The sequence below is a fragment of the Mirounga angustirostris genome, unplaced genomic scaffold (genome assembly GCF_029215605.1).
Source record: "Mirounga angustirostris isolate CCGP_5_RB_7025 unplaced genomic scaffold, mMirAng1.0.hap1 SCAF_8, whole genome shotgun sequence".
Lineage (NCBI taxonomy): Eukaryota > Metazoa > Chordata > Mammalia > Carnivora > Phocidae > Mirounga > Mirounga angustirostris.
In genome coordinates this window covers 43266655-43288161 of record NW_026991716.1, presented here as the reverse complement: position 1 = coordinate 43288161, position 21507 = coordinate 43266655, and positions in this window count along the sequence as shown.

Sequence of the window (21507 nt, the reverse complement as noted above, 5' to 3'; positions counted from 1 at the left end):
GAATGAAGATAGCTTAAGGGACTTACAGTATACCATCAAGAGGACCAATATATGCATATGTCACAGAAAGAGAAGAGAGAGAAAAGGGGGCTGAAAGCTGATTCAAACACGTAACACCTGAAACTTCCTTAACCTGATGAAATAAACAGACGTCCAGATCCAGGAAGCACAAAGAGTTCCAAATAAGATGAATCTAAAGATACTCATAACAAGACACATTATAATTAAATTGTCAAAGTTAAAGACAAAGAGAGATTTTAAAAACAGCAAGAGGAAAACAACTTGTTATGTACGGTGGAACCCCATGAGACTATTAGCAGATTTTTCAGCAGAAACTTGGCAGGCCAGAAGAAAGTGACAGGATATATTCAAAGTGCTAAAAGAAAAAAAATCTGCCAATCAAGAATAGTGTCTTCATTTCTGCTCAGGTAATGATCTCAGGATTGTGAAATTGAGCCAGATGTCAGACTCTGCACTGGGCGTGGAGTCTGCTTAAGATTCTCACTCTCCCTCTCCCTCTGCCCCTCCACCTCTCTCTCTCTCTTAATACATGTATATATTTATATGTATTATATATATTTATATGGATTATATATATTTATATGGATTATATATATTTATATGGATTATATATATTTATATGGATTATATATATATGTGGAAAATATATATAAAATATGGGAGTGGAGAGTATACAAATGTAGAGCTTTTTTATGTGAAGTTAAGTTGTTACCAGCTTAAAACAGACTGTTATAACTATAAGGTGTTTTATGTAGCCTCCATGGTAAGCACAAAGCAAAAACCTATTATAAATATACAAAAGATAAAAAATAAATAAGTAATAAATGAATGAATGAACAAATGAATTCTTGAAAGATAAAGGGAAAGGAATCTAAACATATGACTACAGAAGATCATCAAATCACAAAGGAAAGAAGCAAAAGAGGAACAAAGGAACTATGAAACAACCAGAAAACAACTAACAAAATTGCAGTTGTGAGCTCATACATATCAGTAATTCCTTTAGATGTCAACAGATGAAATTCTCCAATCAAAAGACTTAAAATGACTGAAATGATTAAAAACAAAACAAAACAAAAAAACAAACAAACAAAAACCCACAAGACCCAAGTGTGTGCTGTAAGAGATTTGCCTCAGTTTTAAAGACACATATAGGCTCGAAGTCAAGGGATGGGAAAAGATATTCTATGCAAATGGAAACTGAAACAAAGCAGGGGTAGTTATACTTCTACCAGACAAAATAGACTTTAAGTCAAAAACTGTAACAGGAGACAGGGAGGTCATTATATAATGATAAGGGATCAATACCTCAAAAGACTATACCAATTGCAAACATTTATGCACCCAACATTGGAGCACCTAAGTATATAAAGCAAACATTAACAGATTTGACAGGGGAAATAGACAGCAATACAATAATATTAGGGGACTTTGGGGCCCAACTTTCAACAATGAATGGATTATCCAGATAGAAAATCAATAGGAAAACATTGGACTTAAACTGCATACTAGACCACATGAACCTAACAGACAAATATAGAACATTTTGTTCCCCAGCAAGCAGGAACACACATTCTTCTCCAGTGCATGTGGAACATTCTCCAGGACACACCATATGTTAGGCCACAAAACAAGTCTCAATTAATTTAAAAAGACTGAAATCATATAGACTAGCTTTCCCAACCACAATGGTATGAAATAAGAAATCAATAACAAGAAGAAAACTGGAATTTTGACAAATATGTGGAGCTTAAACAGCGTGCTCCTGAACAACCACTTGGTCAAAGAAGAAATCAAAGAGAAATCAAAAAATACCTTGAGACAAATGAAAATGGAAACAGAACATACCAAAACTTATGGGATACAGCAAAAACAATTCTAAGAGGGAAGTTTATAGTTACAAACGCTTACAGGAAGAAACAAGAAAGATCTCAAATAACGTAACTTTACAGATAAAATGAAATAAAAGGAATCAAGAAACAATCTGCACATTAAAAATTACAAAATGTTTTTTTTATCAAAATATGTTTAAAATACAGTGACACCTAATTAGGGGAAATGATGTTGTTCACAGATACAACTCTGTATAATTGAAACCATTCAATTTATATTCTTACTATTTCAGAGATCTTAATAGTTTTATGATGGAAATACTTGGATCATGTGTTATATATTTCTAACCATCACTAGATTGTGAGTAAATATACATGATTTGTAGGATCATTTGGTATCGGTCATATCATTTGAGCATTTTGTATTTCTGATTCCTTTCCTATAAATTGTAAATAAAAATTCATGCTCTGGCTACCATACAAGGTTTTTGTGAGGGTCAAATGAGATAATATATATATTAAAGCATCTTCAGGGGCGCCTGGGTGGCTTGGTCGGTTAGGCTGCTGCTTTTAGCTCAGGTGGTGATCCCAGAGTCCTGGGATCGAGTCCCACATCAGGCTCCTTGCTCAGCAGGAAGCCTGCTTCTCCCTCTGCCTGCAACTCCCCCTGCTTGTGCTCTCATTCTCTCTGATAAATAAATAAATAAATAAATAAATAAATAAATAAATAAACAAACAAACAAACAAATAAATCATCTTCAAAACTGAAGAGTACTATATAGAAATAAGGAATGCTACCTATAACATTCTAGGTGATCGGGGCTGTTGTAAGTATCAATATTTTGTGGATAATAGAATAAATGATGTCTTATGAATTATCTAACTACTAAGCACTACTTGTTCGTCACTTCACTGGCCAATATGCCATGGTTTTGTGAGTTCTGGAGTCTTCTTTTTAGAATCTAGGCTGTGGTTATTAAATAAATTAAAAAGGATCAAAATTAGTCTCAGCAAAGAACAGCAGGTCAGTTTTACTCATTTCATCAGGAATTACTAACAGCCATTGAACAGTGGGGAATGGTTCAGGCTGAGAGGATAGGAGATGAACAGCAGATAGGAGCTGAACATAGAAGATTAAAGAGTATATGTATCTATGTTTGTGTGTGTGTGTGTGTGTGCATACACTCTTCATTTTTGTTTATTCTCAATGTCCCTAATTATCTTTAAAAGGTAGCAATTCTCTCTCCTTTTAAAGAATAAGTGCTCTATTTTCTGTATAATTAAAATCTTGATCATAAATTTTAAAATAGCCTACCCTGTATTCTCATGTCAGAGTAAAATGTAGGCTCTGACTTAGGTCCTGTAAAACTTCTTTTCTTCTCTTTCCAACCCAAATTCAATTCTCCAGGACTTGTATTTTTTTCTATACCGATAGACTCAGTTCTAAGAAGAGAAGCTATGAGAAACATGAAACAATCACTGACTCCTTGGGAATATTTTATTTGCACTTTCTGAGTCATTTTGATTCACACAGGTAAGAGTCAGGGTTTAAATTAAGCAGTTTCTGGCTGGGCAAGTTATACTGTGCCTAAAATGGAACCTGGTGAACGGAGGTGTGACAATTGTGTAAAATGACTCATCATCGGCCACAATTAGACTTTTTCAATCGCCTGCCAAGTGCTTGACAAGCCTGGGCTCCACGTTGCACAGCCCCTGTTAAAGCTCCCTTGACTTCTGGTAATCTTCCTCAGTTACTGAAAACTATTGATCCTGTTTCCACAAATCTCAATGTGAATTGGCTTGTCCTCAAGCATCCCCGTGGACACCACAGACCAACTTGACCTGCTAAATAAGCAGAGTTGATTCCTATTAATATTTTCTCTCTTCTAAGTTAAGGGGTTAGACACCACCGACCGAGGCAACTTTTAATTTGTTCTAAAATAGGACAAACGTCTCCAGATGACCCATTCCTATGAGTCCCTATCTTTGACAGTGATTCAGCAGTATAACTGGGATCAAGAGAGATGGTATAGGGCAAGACCTAGATGGAAAAAAAAAAAATCACAGGAGACACAAAATAGACCATATGGCTTTAAAATCAATGAATTTAAATCCCTGATCTATCACTTTTTAGCTATTTGTGATTGTCTCTAAAAATGGAAATATAAAATACAGATATTCAGTTCTCAATATATTAATCTTAAGCATGCAGGGGGAAACGTCTATTATGGCTCATTGGCATTTCTGGCTGCAGTGTATGTAGAACCTGCGTAATAATGATAAATTCAAAAATCAAAAATGCCTGCAGGAAAACAATACAAGGAAACAGAAATCAATCTGTGTTTTAGTTTTGTTTTTGGCTTTTGATTTGCAGATACTTTATGAAAGTCAAACTCTAGGTAAATAAGATACCTTTCAACAATATCCGTGGTAGCCTATCCCTCGGGACAGCACTGACTTTATATATAATACTTTTCACTGTTTTCTAATGGAGTAGGCTTCAAGGGGGGACAGTGTCACCCCTTTGTTCCATGTCCTGCAACACCCACCCAAGTGCTGGGCATGCAGCGGACACTCAGTCTCAACTGATGAGAAGGAACTCAGGGGTCTGTTATTCTCAGCGCCTCTGAATGCTTCCGATGGCAGTAAAGTAAACCTCATTCCTTTTGCAGATACCATCAGTTAGGTTGGCCTTCCCTTTGAGGAAACTACTCTGTTTCCTGGCCTGTTGTTATTCAAACTTCATACTTTATTGTTGTGGAAACAAGATGATGCCTTCAACTCTTATTACTATGTGTAGAGATAGGTACCCTTGACATTACACTTGCTTCTCCAGGAATCTTCCAGGCTATCAGTAAGGAGGCAGACAGAACAGACACCCTTGGGGTGATGCCCAACGCCCAGGGGAATAAGGGACAATGACATAGCTGGTCTAAGAACATGCCTCCCTTCTACCTACCTATCCCCATCATCAGGGATAAAAAGGCAGCTCCAGAGGCCCACCCTCTCCAACCCTCTATAGTCAAAGTCTCACCCCCAATCCCTCCCTTGGGTCCACACTAATCACTTTATCTCTGTTTATGAGAATTATCTCAAAAGCCCCAAACCCCAAGGTCACCCCTCACCTCCCACACTGTAGTTCCATAAGGCTCTGCATATCTCCAGTTCCATCCATCTCTTTCCCTTCTCCCCTGATCCCAAGATCTTTCCACTGCACTGCCTAGACTCATGACAAATCATAGAGAACAAATCCCCTCTATTGTCACACTCTTCTCCCAATGTATCCTCACCTTTTTGTTCCAAAAGAAACCTGGTCCTCAGGGGGACACCATGCTCCCTGCAGAAAACTCTAGTATTGGCTGCTTCTCCCAGACCTCGAAAGGAGTAAGTGTCCTCCCTGCCCACCTGCCAACCTCCATGGCTGCTTTCTGGCCATTCTCCTCCCTTCCATTCTGAATCTCACTGTCGAGGTCACCTACTGACCCCACGTCATCCCTCCTCATTTCCCAAGGGTTGGTTCACTGTCACTCACTCTGATGCTACTTTGGTCCTAATCCTTAGTAATTTCAATACACATGTAGTAGAGACTTCCTTTCCCTGGGCCACTCCCGTGGCAGAGCCTAAGACTCAGCATCACCATCATTTACAGAGCTGTACACGCACCATAACCTCAGGTGTGTACATCTCATTCTCTGTCCCCCAGTGCTTTGTGCCAACTACCCTTCCACCCCCCTGAGAACTATGATTCATTGATTCTTAAATCTCTTTGCTGTTCCTCATCTTCTTGATGGTTTCACTCCCCTCCCTTTCAGGCTGAAATTCCATGGTCAATTGTAGACCTAAACACTCTGGTCCCTTTTCCTTCTCTTACTTGCTCCCACATGCTTGGCAAGCCACAAATTTGATGAAAGCCAACTTGCTGCCTTCTCAACCCTCAACCTCTTTAAATGTATTACCATAAAAAGCAAGTGGCTCCTTTATGTTGCCTAGCAGTCAAAAGATACCCCACTTTCCAAAACAACCATGCCACACATTCTGTCCTCCCAAACTCCCACACCTTTTTCCCCACCCTCCCTCTCACCCAACGACCCTTCTTCCTATTTCTCTGAAAAACCTGAAGCAACCAGAATAGAACTTCCATAGAATCCTATCATCACTGCTGCCCACCCATCAGCATCGATAGTCAATGATTCTGGCTCTCTATTTGCTACCAGATCTGCTGCTATCCAAAGTTAGCCCCGATCCCTGGGTACTAAATCACACCTATGAGAAGTGTTATTTTTGCTACTCATATTAATATTTTCCAAGTGCAAGAAGCTTCTAAAAGAACTTGAAGAGGACATTTCATAACAATTTGGCAGTACAGGAGATTTTACTATTATTTTTCATATAGGCAACAGATCAAAGAGAAGAAACACTTGTGTAAGCATTACAACTGACCATGGGCAGCTGTGAAGTAATGGAAAAAAGTCTTCGTTTGGGGCTTAAACGCTAGAGCGGAATGACCTTGGGAGCTATTCCAGAGTCATAATAACTTGAGCTTGAATCATAATTCTGCCACCGATTTGGGAAAATTATTAAAGAGCAAAGGTTCTCAGTTTTCTGTACACAATTGCACTGCCTCATATATTTTATTGAAGGTTAGATGCATTGAATCCCATAAAATGTACCTGGTATGTATTCTTTTCATGTTTGCTTTCTTTTTCCTATTTTGATTTGTTAATTTTTTAATAAGTAAAGTATGTGTGTGATGTAAATGTTTAAAAAATTATAATATCATTTCCATGCTGTGGGAGGCAAAAGAATGCTCACCCCCACACCAAAAGAGGTCCATGTCTTAATCCCTAGAAATTGTGAAGATGACACTTACATGGAAAGGGGACTTTACAGATGTGATTAAGGATTTCGATGTGGAGAGATTATCCTGCACTGTCTGGGTAGACCCAATGTAAACACAAGGATTCTTAAAAGTAAAAAAAGGAGGGCGCCTGGGTGGCTCAGTCATTAGGCGTCTGCCTTCAGCTCGGGTCATGATCCCAGGTCATGATCAAGCCCTGCATCAGGCTCCCTGCTCAGCGGGAAGCCTGCTTCTTCCTCTCCCACTCCCCCTGCTTGTGTTCCCTCTCTCTCTCTGTGTCTCTCTTTGTTAAGTAAATAAATAAAATCTTTTTTTAAAAAAAGGGAGTCAGAAGAGTGAAGCAGAGGGAGATCTGACTACAAGAGAGGAGGTCAAAGTGACTCCATGAGACAAGAACTCAACCCTTGCTTGCTGGCTCTGAAGACGAAAGGGTGTCTAGGATGTGGGCAGTCTTAGGAAGCTGGAAAAGGCAAGGAAGTGTGTTCTGCCCTACAGCCTCCAGAAAGGAACACAGCCCTGCTGACATCTTGATTTTGGCTCAGGGAAGCCCATTTAAGAACCCTGACCTCCAGCATCATAATATAATAAATGTATGTGGTTTTAGGTGATTAAATATGTGGCAATTTGTTATAGCAGCTAGAGAAAACTAATACACATGCCTGTTAAGTCCAACCCATTCCTCACTCCACCTCCCAACTTTTTAGTAACCCTATTTCCTATTTTCCATCTTTATCTTTCCTGTGGATATATTTTTTAATAAACAAATATATATGTGTTTAGAGACCCCAAGATTCTTTATCTGTAAATTCTTTTTAGATCTTTATCTCATATCTTTATTTTTTTTCCTCCTTAATTTAAAAAAATTCTTTACATATAAGGAAAGTTAGCCTTGAACAGAGATATCTTCTATTGCTTCGGTGAAGCATAATTTTTTGTATTTTTTCATCTATTTTTTCATCTAATGTATTTTTTTAATCTATCTTCTTCTGAATCTTTGATGCTCTCTTGTTTCATTAGAGACTTTTGTTCGATCGATTCCTTTTTCCTCTTCACCTCTAGGCCTCAAGAAACTCATCTCTCTGCTATGTTTCTCTGTTTCCCCCAGACTAGGGTCTTCCTGACATTGCTGCTTCTGCTCCGCTTCCAGACTCTTCCTTTTGACTCACTTCCCAGTATCCAGTTCTCTGTTCACTGGGCTTCAGGCTAGGTCCCCCTCCCTTTGGGGTCAAATCCTAGTTGACATGATCTGTGCTCTTCTGCCACTGAGACCCATTGCCCTCTGGTCTCTTCTGTGCAAATCCCTCCTAACCATCCCTTCTAAGCAGGCTCTGGAAGCAGCTTTGCTAGTCTTGAATGAATATTTCCCTAGTGGTACATGAACTGAAGAATGCCAAACTGTATCTAATTATGTTATCAATATGGGGTATGGGTGATTTCATTTGGCCTCCCTCTTGATCTGTATGATTCGGCGGGGGGGGGGGGGATGTGTGAAAATATTCATATTTACACCAGTACTAACAAGATCTTGGCATGTATGTATCTATGTGTGTATGTATTAAGCTCTAAATAAGTGTTAGCCATTATCATTAATTGTATTTAAAAAAAAGGGTACATGGAAATCTGAAGAATAAGTATTTGGAAGACTGGATTACTATGGGCAAAAACAAATAAAAGTGGATTCCCACCTAATATCATATTGTTCAAGAGTGGACTATAGGGGCGCCTGGATGGCTCAGTTGGTTAAGTGTCAGCCTTCGGCTCAGGTCATGATCTCAGCGTCCTGGAATTGAGCCTGCTTCTCCCTCTGCCTCTGCCCCTCCCTTCCACTCATTCTCTCTCTCTCAAATAAATAAATAAAATCTTTTTTAAAAGAAGTGGCCAATAGATCAGAGTTTCTCAATCTTGAAATTGAGGGCCACATAATTCTTTGTTTTAAGGGGGATTATCCTGTGCCTCTAGATGCTAGCAGCACCCCTAACCACCCAAATCATGGCAATCAAAATGTCTCCAAGACTTCGCTGAATGTCTCCCAAGAGGCAAAATCACCCCCAGTTAAGAACCACTTCTGTAGATGAAATAAATACCTGAATGGAAAAGAAGATCATTGTAACCTAGGGATACAAAAAAAAAAAAGAAAGAAAGAAAGAAAAGAAAAGAAAATTTCTTTAAACAAAGCTTCAAAAACACAAACATAAAGCAAAATATTGATCAATTTCATAACCTCACTCAGGTTACTTTGTTGACAATTAGACTGTAAGGAGTATTCAGAATCAGAAGGACCATTTTAGGCAGTTCTTAAACTAAGGTGACCAAGCTCACATGTCACTAAGGTGACGCGAGCAAATGGTGGAAAGAGGACTCAGTGGTGGAACTAGGTGTGTTGTCTTCCTTCACTCATATGCTCTTTACCTCCACTTGCTACTGGTTTCTGGAAAGTTAACATAAGGAAGGTTATAGGCTGATGAAAAGTCTAAGAGAATTAAGTTAGCTCAAATCCTGAAAGGTTTCCTTAAAATAGGTTATGGGATGAGTTCAGCCTCTAGACTCAGAGGTATTATAAAAGTTATAAATAATTTGAAAAATTATGATGGAAAGATCTGAGCATAACGTGACTGTATATTTATACCAGCAGGAAGTGACCCATGACTGATGGGAAAATTGGACTCTTTCAATGACTAGCACAAAATTAGGTTAGAGGATAAGAGCGTTAAAGCTATGCTTTTGTAGTTAAGTCATGTAAAAATGGCAAAAGGAAGGCAGCTCTTGGGACCCTATGAATAGGGCCCACTCTGAGATATAGAGCCTGTTCAAACCCCACAGTGGCCACCATGCCTCTCCAGCATACAGGGACTTTCACGTTACTCAGTCGAAGACCTAGATGCCCCGTGGGAGGGTGGATTTGTCATCCTCTATTCTCTACTGTACATGTTCCACTTACCCTGCACTTTTGTTGTTGTCGTAAAAAACACACATCATAAAATTTATCATCTTAACCATGTTTAAATGTACAATCCAGTAGCGTGAAGCCTATTTCCAGAGTTGTGAAACAGATCTCCAGAATTTTTTCACCTTGCAGAACTGAAACTCCATGCCCATTGAACAACAATTTCCTTTTTCCTTTCGCCCTCGCCCCTGATAGGGCCTTTCAATTCTTTAGTTTACATACCCAGAAGTAGGATTGCTAGATCATATGGTTGTTCTATTTTTAATTTTTTGAGAAGATTCTACACTGTTTCTCAGAGCAATTGCACAATTTTACAATCCTACCACTAGTTCACAGGGCCCCAACGTCTGCACAATCCCCTTAGCACTAATTTTTCTGTGTGTGTGTGTTGTTTGTTTGTTTGTTTTTTAATAGTAACCATCCTAACAGGTAGGAGGTACCTGGCACTTTTAACTAGGCCATGTATGCTAAGACAGGTCCAGATTTTCCCTCTAGGAAAGGTTGAGGGGTGCTTTCTGGTTGAAACAATGTTGTATTTTCACTATACTCTGTATGAAATGGAGAAAGTGTTAGTTGTCGGTAACTAATATCGGGAGAGTCTCGAGGTCTGATAGATTACATGGAGTAAGGTTTGAGTGAGGGAAAATTCCCCGTCAGGTGCCACCTGCTGGCACCACCACTGGCTAATGTTTCCTAGGCTGGTCTCACAGGCTGCCTGTTTTCTGTCACATGTCCTTGCAATACAATGCCATATTTTTGAATGTTTACCACTTGAGCTCCTTTTTTCCACCATATTATTTGGCAATCCAAATGAATCATTTAAACCTTTTTTAAATCATTTGACCACAAACCATAAGACTAATGAATGCCCTGCTTAGAAGGGAAGAGCTGTAAACTGAGATCATTTCAAGTCACTCACTGCAAGATTTCAGCCACCAGGTGGCACCTAAGTGTTTAATTTATTCAAATCAATTGCACTGTTGGTTTGCCAAGTTTTAAATTCATTTGCTAGTCATATAGAGTCATTATATAGTCATTATTTATGATTAGAGAGTTACAACTACTATATTAGTTTCCTATTATTGCTGTAACAAATTACTACAAATGCATTGGCTTAAAACAATACAATGCCTTATCTTACAGTTCTGCAGGTGAGAAGTCAAAAATGGCTCTCACTTCATTAAAATCAAGCAGGGCTACATTCCTTCCAGAGGCTCTAAGGGAGAATTCATTTCTTTGCCTTTTCCAGCTTTTAGCAGCTGCCTGCCTTCCTTGGCCTACAGCCCCTTTCTCCACCTTCAAATCCAGCAATAGAGTATCTTCAAATCTCTAATTCTGACCCCCCCCCCCAATTTATAGAAACCCTTGTGATTCCACTGGCCCACCTGGATAATCCAAGATCATCTTCTTATCTCAGCTCACCTGATAAGCAAATTTAACGTCATCTGCAAACTTAATTCTCCCTTTCCAGGTAACCTAACATAATCTCAGGTTTCAAGGAACAGAATATAGTTATATTTGAGGCCATTGTTCTGCCTACCACAGCTACTGTATGTTCTGGAATTTCTAATATATCTTGATTTTTAATATTTTGCCCTGTCATGCTCAAGTCAAACAGCATGCTCAACATTTTTTCTGGAGTATTCAGAGGATCGATGGATAAATGGAAAGATGGATGGATGAACAGATGGATGGACAAATGGATGGATGCTTGGATGGATATTCAGACCAGTATAAGACATGAATCAATGTTTTTTACACACACAAACTCCTTTAACTTCATGACCTTTTCCCTCATCCCATTTGGTCTTACAGACATGAATCACTGCCACAGAATCAAACATCAAATTCTTAGCTTTCAGCTTTGAAGAACCTAGTCTGTGGATAAAACAGAAAGATTTAGGGCACCTGGGTGGCTCAGTTGGTTAAGCATCTGCCTTCGGCTCAGGTCATGATCCCAGAGTCCTGGGATCAAGCCCCTCATCAGGCTCCCTGCTGAGCAGGGAGTCTGCTTCTCCCTCTCCCCCTCCTCCCTGCTCATGCTCTCTCTCTCTCTGCCAAATAAATAAAATCTTTAAAAAAAAAAACAGAAAGACTTAAAATAGTACCTAAATTTTTTTTCCAATTTCAAAATGGGTTTATTCTAGCCACAGAATAAATTAGGATTCTTCTGACTGTGAGAGAGAAGAGATGGAGGAGCAGGAATATCATCTGCTCTTGTAGGCCCTGAGGTTAAATACTAGACTGGCAGAGAGTGTAGAATAAATCAAATGATAAGTTTGGGGGTCCAAGAAAAAAAAATACTTTGTCCACGCTCCTACCTGAAATTTTGGAAGTTGAAGACTCACAAACACTCTCCCTGCTACACTGGCAGAGATTGTGGGGTGGACATGGCTAAGAGGCTGTCAAAAGGGAGGGATAAGGCAGTCTCACAACTTCAGAGAGTCATGGGATAATAACTAAGTCCTCTGCACACAACTGAGAAAAGGGCATGGAAGTTAGGAGAAAGAGAAAAGGAAAAGGAAAGTGGGACAAGCCATATGGCCAAGGACCAGATATATTCACAGAAGTCTCAGCAGATGCCAGCATGGAGGACGACTTCTCCCCAAGGACCATATGGTACCCAGTAGAAGCCATTGTATGATAGAGCTTGCCCAAGGATTCAAGGTCTTCTTTTCAATGATGGATGAAGCTAATGGAAGTTTCTAGAACTTAAGTGTAATCTCAGGAAGATAGGAGTGGGGATGGAATAAGGAGAAACATCCTGAAGTGATTGAAATTGACCTAGAGGGACTAGTTTACCTTAAATGGATATATATGTATATAATTTATATGAAATAGAAAAGAAATACAAATTATATGTACTATATAATAACATATATTTTTGTTTAAGCTGAGGCAAGTCTCAAAATGAAAATTAAATTGTAATTTTTTTAAAAAACTATTTCTGTACACTTGAGTACATGGTTGAAACTGTATGTCTACTAGATGTAAATATATAATAGACTAACAGGTAGATAAGTAGAACTATCAAGTCATATATCTCAATTTTTTCTTTAAAACTATGCAATCACATCGGCATGCTAGGTGAAAAATTATATACTGGAGAAAAGTTTGTACTAGTTAGGAAACTTGAATTTTGATCCTTAGTCACTAGCCCCAGTTTTCTTTCTATAGCCTTTACCCTCTTCTTCATGGAAAGAAATGCTGATGTTTAAGTGCATTTTTTTTTCATATTTCTACTGGTCAGTAAATATCAGCCATGAAGTCAAGAAGTTACTTTAGGGAATACATGTCTAATGCCCATAAACCTAAAAATTTGAAGTATTCAAACTTTTTTTTTTTTTTACAGAGAGAGAGAGAGTGAGTGTGGAAGCCAGAGGTGTGGGAGTGGGAGGAGGGACAGAGGAAGAGATAATATTATGCAGTCTCCATGCCCAGTACAGAGCCCAACAAGGGGCTTGATCTCACAACCCTGAGACCACGACCTGAGCTGAAATCAAGAGTTGTATGCTTAACCGACTGAGCCAATCAGGTACCCTGTATTCAGCCTTATATGAGTCTCAGTATTATATATTTCCACAATTGCCCCCACTAATACTTATCTGAGTAAAAGAAGAAAAAAACTAAAAGGTGAAATCAGGATTGTCTTATGGAGTAAGGCTTCAGCACTGATGCCCAGTTAAAGACAATGAGGGCTGGGTGCTACTTTGTGAGACCCCAGTAATTCTGACCTCTCCAGCCTAGGAATAAAGTGAGCGTGGCTCTCTGAAATGAGGGCTGGGTGCTACTTTGTGAGACCCCAGTAATTCTGACCTCTCCAGCCTAGGAATAAAGTGAGCATTGGACTTACCCAAAGTTAGCCATTACTTGATTCTCTAGCCCCTATGGGAACTATATAGGCCTTATAGCAGTGTAGGGAGGACACTAAAGAGGTTCTCCAGGTATAAGGGCAGTGTTGGCTGCAGAACAGAATAAGGCTTGAGAAAGCTTTTTAACAAATGCAGTCTGTCTCTCTCTCTCTCTGTCCTTCCTTCCCTCCTTCCCTTCTTCCCTCTCATGCTTCTGAGGTATTGTCCTTGCATAAAGAAATAAAAAATAAACATGAAGTGGTGCCAACACATCTTCTGTGACCTATGCAGAATAGAATGAAACCCTTACTAATAAATGAGTCATAGAAAGAAGCTCTCATACAGCTACACAGACCCAACTCTTAGCAAGAACAGGTGCTGCCCACCCCTAACTCTGGCTTACATCAGAGGGTAGGCCACCTAGGGCCACTACTGAGCAAGACTCAGTTTTAATATGGTAAAGACAACAGAAATTTAGGAAATCAGCCAGAGAAAAGTATATCCTCTGACAGCCAGTTATGCTTCACTTATTCAGATAATGAAATGATACTAAAAACAGCAAGACAAGAGCACCTGGGTGGCTCAATCGGTTAAGCGGCTGCCTTCAGCTCAGGTCATGATCCCGGGGTCCTGGGATCGAGCCCCACATCCAGCTCCCTGCTTAGTGGAGAGCCTGATTCTCCCTCTCCCTCTGCCTGCCGCTCTGCCTACTTGTGCTCTCTCTGTCAAATAAATAAATAAAATCTTAAAAAAAAAAAAGACAAGAAAAAGAAATAAAAGATGTATTAGAAAAGAGGGGGCTGTCCTTATTTACATATAACTAGATTGTATACACAGGGAAAAAAATCTAAAGATGAGCTATTAGAATATATAAACAAATTCAGCAAGTTTTCCAGATATAAAAGCAATATACAAACATCAATTCTTTTATATCTATATAATAACAATAAACAATTAGAAATTAATATTTTTTTAAAATACCAGCACTGAGTATTATATAAGACTGATGAATCACTGAACTCTACCTCTGAAACTAATAATATACTCTGTTAATTAATTGAATTTAAATTTTAAAAAAAGAAAGAAATTAAAATAAATTCTAAAAATACCAAAAATATGCAAAAAACGCCAAGCACCTAAAAATAAATAGAAAAAAAAATGCAAGACACCTACACAGAAAACTATAAAACAAGTAGAGAATTTAAAGAAGACCCATGGGGGTGCCTGGGTGGCTCAGTCATTAAGCGTCTGCCTTCGGCTCAGGTCATGATCCCAAGGTCCTGGGATCGAGCCCCGCGTCGGGCTCCCTGCTAGCAGGAAGCCTACTTCTCCCTCTCCCACTCCCCCTGCTTGTGTTCCCTCTCTCGCTGTGTCTCTCTCTGTCAAATAAATAAAATCTTAAGAAAGAAAGAAAGAAAGAAAGAAAGAAAGAAAGAAAGAAAGAAAGAAAGAAAGAAAGAAAGAAGAAAGAAAGAAAGAAAGAAAGAAAGAAAGAAAGAAAGAAAGAAAGAAAGAAAGAAAGAAAGAAAGAAAGAAAGAAAGAAAGAAAGAAAGAAAGAAGACCCATGGACCAAAAGACTAACATGGAAGAATAAACTATGTTAATGAATTAGAAGACACAGTCTTGCCAAGCTATTAATTCTCAGCCAGGTCAGTGTAACTCCAGCCAAAGTCAGTAGGTTGTTTCCCTGTGAACTGACAAACTGTACTTAGACTTTTCATCAGACTCGATGAGGATTACTAACTAATATAGCAAAGTCAGGCTGACCTGGGTTCTAAACCTAACTCTGCCCCTTCCTGCCTGCATAATCCAGGCCAAGCTACTTAACCTAGCTGAGCCTCACTTTCCACATCTACAAAATGAAGATAATAATATCCCCCTCATAGGATTCTGAGAATAAAATGGACTAATTTAGATAATATACTTTGCAGAGTTATCTGCTACTAATATTTCCTTTTTATTTGTCTCTTCCCTTTAGTACATGGTAAGCTCCTTGGAGACCGGGACTGGGTTTTGTTCACAATTATAAGCACAGTGTAGATGCTCAATTACATGTTAAATTAGTAAATGTATTTGGAAATATTGAAATAAGAAATAGATGGCAGTTTGAGGAAATATTGGGCAAGAAGGCATTCCTGTGGAAGGCAAGAGGGGTTTCTAAGTAAGTGGGCAGAATGTGGTAAAGAACATCTGGAAACAGACATTGGCTATGGTCAGGGAGGATCTAGAGGAAAAGAGAAATTGTGGGACAAGGTGAAGACCCAGGCTTATGTGGACCTAAAATCAGAGAAGTCTATCAACACAAGGCACAGGTTTGTTATTAGGGCTGGTACACTAGGGAAAGTGGGTCCCAGGAGAAAGGTAGAAACTTCCACATGCTGTAACAGGGGCACATGGTCAAAAAAAAAAAAAAAAAAAAGGCATGTTTAATTACTATTGAATCAGCCAGTTCCTCCTAAACAAGGCTTCCTTCATCTTGATTAAGGATAAAATCAGTCCTAAAGCCTAAGGCAAGTCTGATCCTAAATTTTAAGTTCAGCTAGGAGAAGACGCTGGAGTCCAAGTAGCTCCATCACATATTGAAGGCCCTTGCTATACACACTGATTAAAACATAAAATAATAGGGGTTTTTTTTTCTGTTTAAAAAATCCTATTGGGGAGAACTTGTTATTTTTAAGAACTTTTCTACTGAGCTCCATTCAGGGTCAGGGCTAGACAGAAATAGCAGATTGTAAGGTGGGACAGACAGGCGATAGAAGGAAGAAGAAGCTCTTTCTTGAAGTATTCTGAAACCTCAGTAGAAAAAGCTAACGGGGAAGGAGAGGAAGCAAAGCGGGGCTGGATCCACAGAGCGTGAGCAGCTGCCGGAGTGCCAGAGTTCACAGGGGCTGGGTAACTGGCACTTGACCTGAGCCATGAACACTGTCTAAGGAGTCCAGGATACCACAGGGTGCAGCTGCCAAACACACTTGACAATGACAGTCAATCCCAAGCAGCTGACAAAGGAAGCAGGGCTCCAGCCAGGACATGGGACAGTCTCCAAGGATGAAACTGTCCAGAGGGGAAGTCGGGGCTCTGGTCCTGTAAGGTGGACTACGGAACAGGGAATAGTCACAGAGCGAGAGAGGGCCAGTAAACCTGACCCTGCTGATATAGGAGATAAAAGGCATAGAACGGGCTAAAGACACCCAGGACTCAGGACTCAGGACTCATCCTTGGCACATCTAACCCGGGTTGATGGATGTAAATCGCATGCCCTAAGCCCCGGTCTGTATGATGCTCTGAGCGTGCTTTCCAAAATGGTTGGACTTAGCTCGGAAGTGGGCAGAGTTGAGCTGATAAGTAAAAGGCTTCAGTATCATAGTGACTGAGGCTGAGAGGCCAGGGCTGAAGCACAGATGCTCTATAGAGAGCTCGGGTCAGAGGTGACCCCACTGACTTCAGAGATGGCCCCACTGACCACGGTACTAGCGGAAATAGGAAGCCCAGAGTCCGCAGCTTAGACCACTGCTCCACGGTTTAAAGACAAATATGTGCTTATATTTGAGGCACTTGTCTGAGTTCATTTTAGACATTGAGAGTCAAGATTAGAGAGGAAGGAAACCAAGGACATGTGGCCTGGGACCAGAAAGACAAAAGGTGTCCTTGAGGCTCCCACTGAAGTGGTCCAGCCCCGTTCACCAGTCCTGGCTTCCCTGTGAGAATATGACTGCACACAAAAGTGCTCATGAGAAAGAAATAGCCGAGCATTCCCCCTGCACTTCTTCTCTGGGAGCCTCTGAGGTCAAGGAATTGGAGATTCAGGATCACAGCCAACCTATTTCCTCTTCATCCACAGTGACAGGTGAGGACACGGGATGATGGAAAGGTTGGCTTTTCTTAGATCCCATGCCTAGTAGCCCTCAGGTGCTCTGAGAGTTCAGAGCAGGTGCTAGAGCCCGAGTTTTTCCCTGTTTGTCTTTGCTATATAATCACTCTAAAAATCAAAAAGAGCACTAGACTGCTTTCAAAGAGGCCTCACTCCTCGGGTAAACAATCACATCTCAAAGTGTATTCATGCTGGGAGGCCACGCGCAAGGTCAGGAGCTATGCTTCCTCTTACAGGGTCCTATAAGCAAGGACCTGCAAGGCCATTGATTGGCAGGTCTCTAATAACAGCTGAGGAACTTGAAATATTTGGATCCCAGATTACTTTGCCGCAATGTGGCTTACTAAAAAAGAAAAAAAAAAATGTGAGACCTACTTCTATAGGACATGACATATCATTAGATGTTAGAAAATCTTCACCAACACTCTCTTGGTCTACCTTGCAGAACATTCAGACTGTCAATTGCTTCAACTCATTCTGCACAAAGAACAGCATTAGTGCATCAGGAACAACAGTATAGGATGCATGGTGTCATTGGTCACATGCCCTGGGGAACAGACTCTGAGACGGAGGTTTGCTTGCATGATGTTTAGTGGGGAGTATTCATGGGAACACCCATGAGGGATGGAGGGGAGCCAGAGAGGGCAGAGGGAGGATCAAACCATGGTGTAGGGGCAACAGAAGCCTCCGCCATGGATCCCACAGGAAGTCTTGAGGTGGGTGGCCCCTCAGATACGTTCCAAGTTTAAGCAAGGGGGCTGGCCCTTTATGTGCAGCATCACTCAGTCCTTAGACACACGCTGACTCCAGCCTGACTTTAGGAGAGGCAGCTTCCCTCAGTCCTTGAGGGGCAACGTGAGAGAGGAACTCGGCTGTGAGCCATCAGCCAGCAAGGCTCCAGGCAGGAGCAAGTGTCTCGGTCTTCAAGGGAGAGTCTCGGCAGTGCATCCCAGCATGTACGACCAATGCTTCCTTCGAGAATACAAACGGGTGGCCCATTTTCACAGCCACCTTTTTGCAGACTGGCATCACATCTTTGTCTCTATCTACTCTACTAGTTGCCCCAATGCTCTTTGCAAATGGTAGGTCGGCTTTAATAAATATCAGGATCAGATTTGTCTGAAATAAAACCCGCCCTATTGCTGGCATATTGTTATATTAAAATTTCAGACTCTGTATGACACTATAATGATGGATACACCTCATTGACCATTTGTTGATCATAGAATGTACAACGCCAAGAGTGAGTTTTAATGTCAGGTGATTATGATGTGTCAATGTAGGCTCATCATTTGTCACAAATGTACCGCTCTGGCTGGGGATGTTGATGATGGGAGAGGCTGTGCATGTGTGGAGACCAGGATGAATACGGGAAATCTCTGTACCTTCCTCCCAATTTTGCTATGAACTTAAAACTGCTCTAAAAGAATTGTCTTTTTTTTTAATCTCTGGCCCCATGTATATTAGTTTGCTAGGAGTGGCGTAACAAAATATCACAGACTAGGTGGCTTAAACAGCAGAACTTTATTTTCTCGATACTCTGGGGACTAGAAGTCTGAGATCAAGATGTTGCTGGGCCAGTTTCGTCTGAGGCCTCTCTCCCTGACTTGCAGTGGCCACCTTCTCTCTGCATCCCCACATGGTCTTCCCTCTGTACTTATCAGTGTCCTGAGATTTTCTTCTTATAGGGACACCGGTCATGTTGGTTTGGGCCCACCTTTATGACCTCATTTTAACATAATCACCTCTAAAAAGGCCTTGTCTCCAAGTACAGTCACATACTGAGAAATTGGGGGTTAGGACTTCAACATAGGAATTTTTAGGGGACACAACTGGCCCATAACAGCCTGTGGGAAGGGCTCATGCTTTCACTACCATTTTGTAGACAGAGAAACTGAGCCCAGGATGTCGATGGCTCTGTGCACAGCTCATGTTACCCATCTCAATGGTTTGTCTTCTTAACTGTAATGGGAGTGTCCAGTCGTCTCTCCCCAAGGAACCCTCTGTACATTCATTAGTTGTAGCACAGCAGAGCCCTTACCACTGATCTTCCACGAAGCTTGCTTTGAATTGTGGAATTAAGTGACTAAGTTGTTCAAGAATGGAATTTATCTTCTCCATTACTCTGGGAATTATTGTTATCCCATACACAGTCCTTCGCTCTCTTGCACCAGACTCCAGATCCAGTTTTAATTGTCATTCCTGAGGCAGATCACTCGCTCTCAAACCCTGTCCCCATTCCTATCCTGTGACCAGGCCAACCCATGAGAAGGACATATGAAGCCCTCCTCCGGCTATTGCTCTTGAGCACTAGGACTTGAAAGTCCTAGTATGTAAGCCCTCGATTCCCCTCTCCAGTCCCCACCCCTGCCCCGCCTGCCACACAGAGCCAAAAACACCTTCAGAGGAAAGCAGAGTACTCACACTCCCATCCCCAGACAAACAGAGGGATAGGGAAGGGGAGCTAACTTTTCTCAAGTGTCTCCCATCTGTTAGACATGGAGGAAGGTGCTTTTATAGACATCACCTTCTGTACTCTGGACCGGACCATAAGATGTGGTGTAGATTGCCCCGATTTCATGGGTGAGCATTTTATGGAGACCCCTAGAGGCTAAATTGCCTGCCCAAGTCACCCCGTAGAATGTAGAAAAGACAGAATTAAAACACACATCTGACTGTTCAAAACCTGTCTTCTTTCCACTGGCCCACCCTGCGTATGCATGAGGGGTATTACAGAGCCAAGCCCCCAAAATCCCCAGGCCCAAAGGCTGAGATGTTTACAGTCCTTACTCCTGAATGTCAGAGCCCATTCCTGTGTCTGAACCAAAGTTCTATCCACTGTCTTAAAATGTCTTGTGCACCTTGATGGTCTCCTGCTTACTGAGTTTCAACATTCTTCATGTGTTTTATCAGCTAAAATCTTTCCTCTGCTGGTCCTCAGGTCCTGCGCTGAGTGAGGGCTCTTTGATCTTAGCAGGCACCCTCCCAGGGGAAGTTGAGGGATATAAGTTCCATTCTCTGCTTGCCTCTTTCAGTGGTTCTACTCCTTGACTGTGTCCCAGGGATCCTGCATCTCTCTGGAAACCAAGTCCCCACTCCCAGAGCAGATTTTTACCTTTTGAAGAGCTGGGATGGCAAAGTGGACACCAAATAAAAGCCACCCCTTCTGTTTGTCATGCAAACTTCCAGCCACACCTCTAAATGGAATAAATGGGATTTGGGAAGTTGGAAAGAGATGATAAAATATCACCTGGCCACATAATGCAGTTGAAAAGTGGATTTCTCTGGGCACTGGGTGACCCAGTTGGTTAAGTGTCCAACACTTGATTTTGGCTCAGATCATGATCTCAGGGTTGTGAGACTGAGCCCAATATCAGGCTCTGCTCTCCTTCTGCCCAGTACCCACCCCTCCTTCCCTCTCTAAGACAACAACAACAACAAAAAAAAAAAAAAAAGAGTAGAAAAAAAATGATTTCTCAATGGGAGTAGAACCATTGAGTCACTGAGTTGTGTTCAGAGATGAGAATTACCAGAAGGGAAAAATTCCTAGGAGAAAGTTTGTCTTTAAGCTGAGCTGCTCAGGGCTGATATTGCTGCCTAAGATTCATGCCTGGATGTACCTAATGCCATTTTTCCCATAAGTTCTGCAGGTTTTATTACCTGTTTGCATAGTGTGATGGTTTTTAAAAATGCTTGTGTTCTCTTACTGCAGAACTGACTACTCAGCATGATAGTTCCCCTAATATGCACTAAAAAGATGAAGAGCTTGGGAAAATACGGAAAAGAAAAGAGACTCAATGCTATTATCATAGGAAATTATTAATTTGACCTTGATACAATACCAAGTAAATCTACCAAACTAAAGGCAATTATTTGGCTTGGAATTACATGATGCTCTGGAATTTCTAAATCTCAGGGGGTTGAGAGAAGTAAAACTTGTTTTCATAACTCCTTTGGCTAGAGTCAAAAAGGAAATAGGGGCCAATAAATTAATGCTCAGGAAATTTTTACAAATATAGAAGTTAGATTCATATCCCTCAATATAAATAATTTATTTTTATTTTATGAAAGGGGTACTATGTCAAGTTGACTCAAAATTTTCATCACTAAAATAATCACTATTTGATTTGAA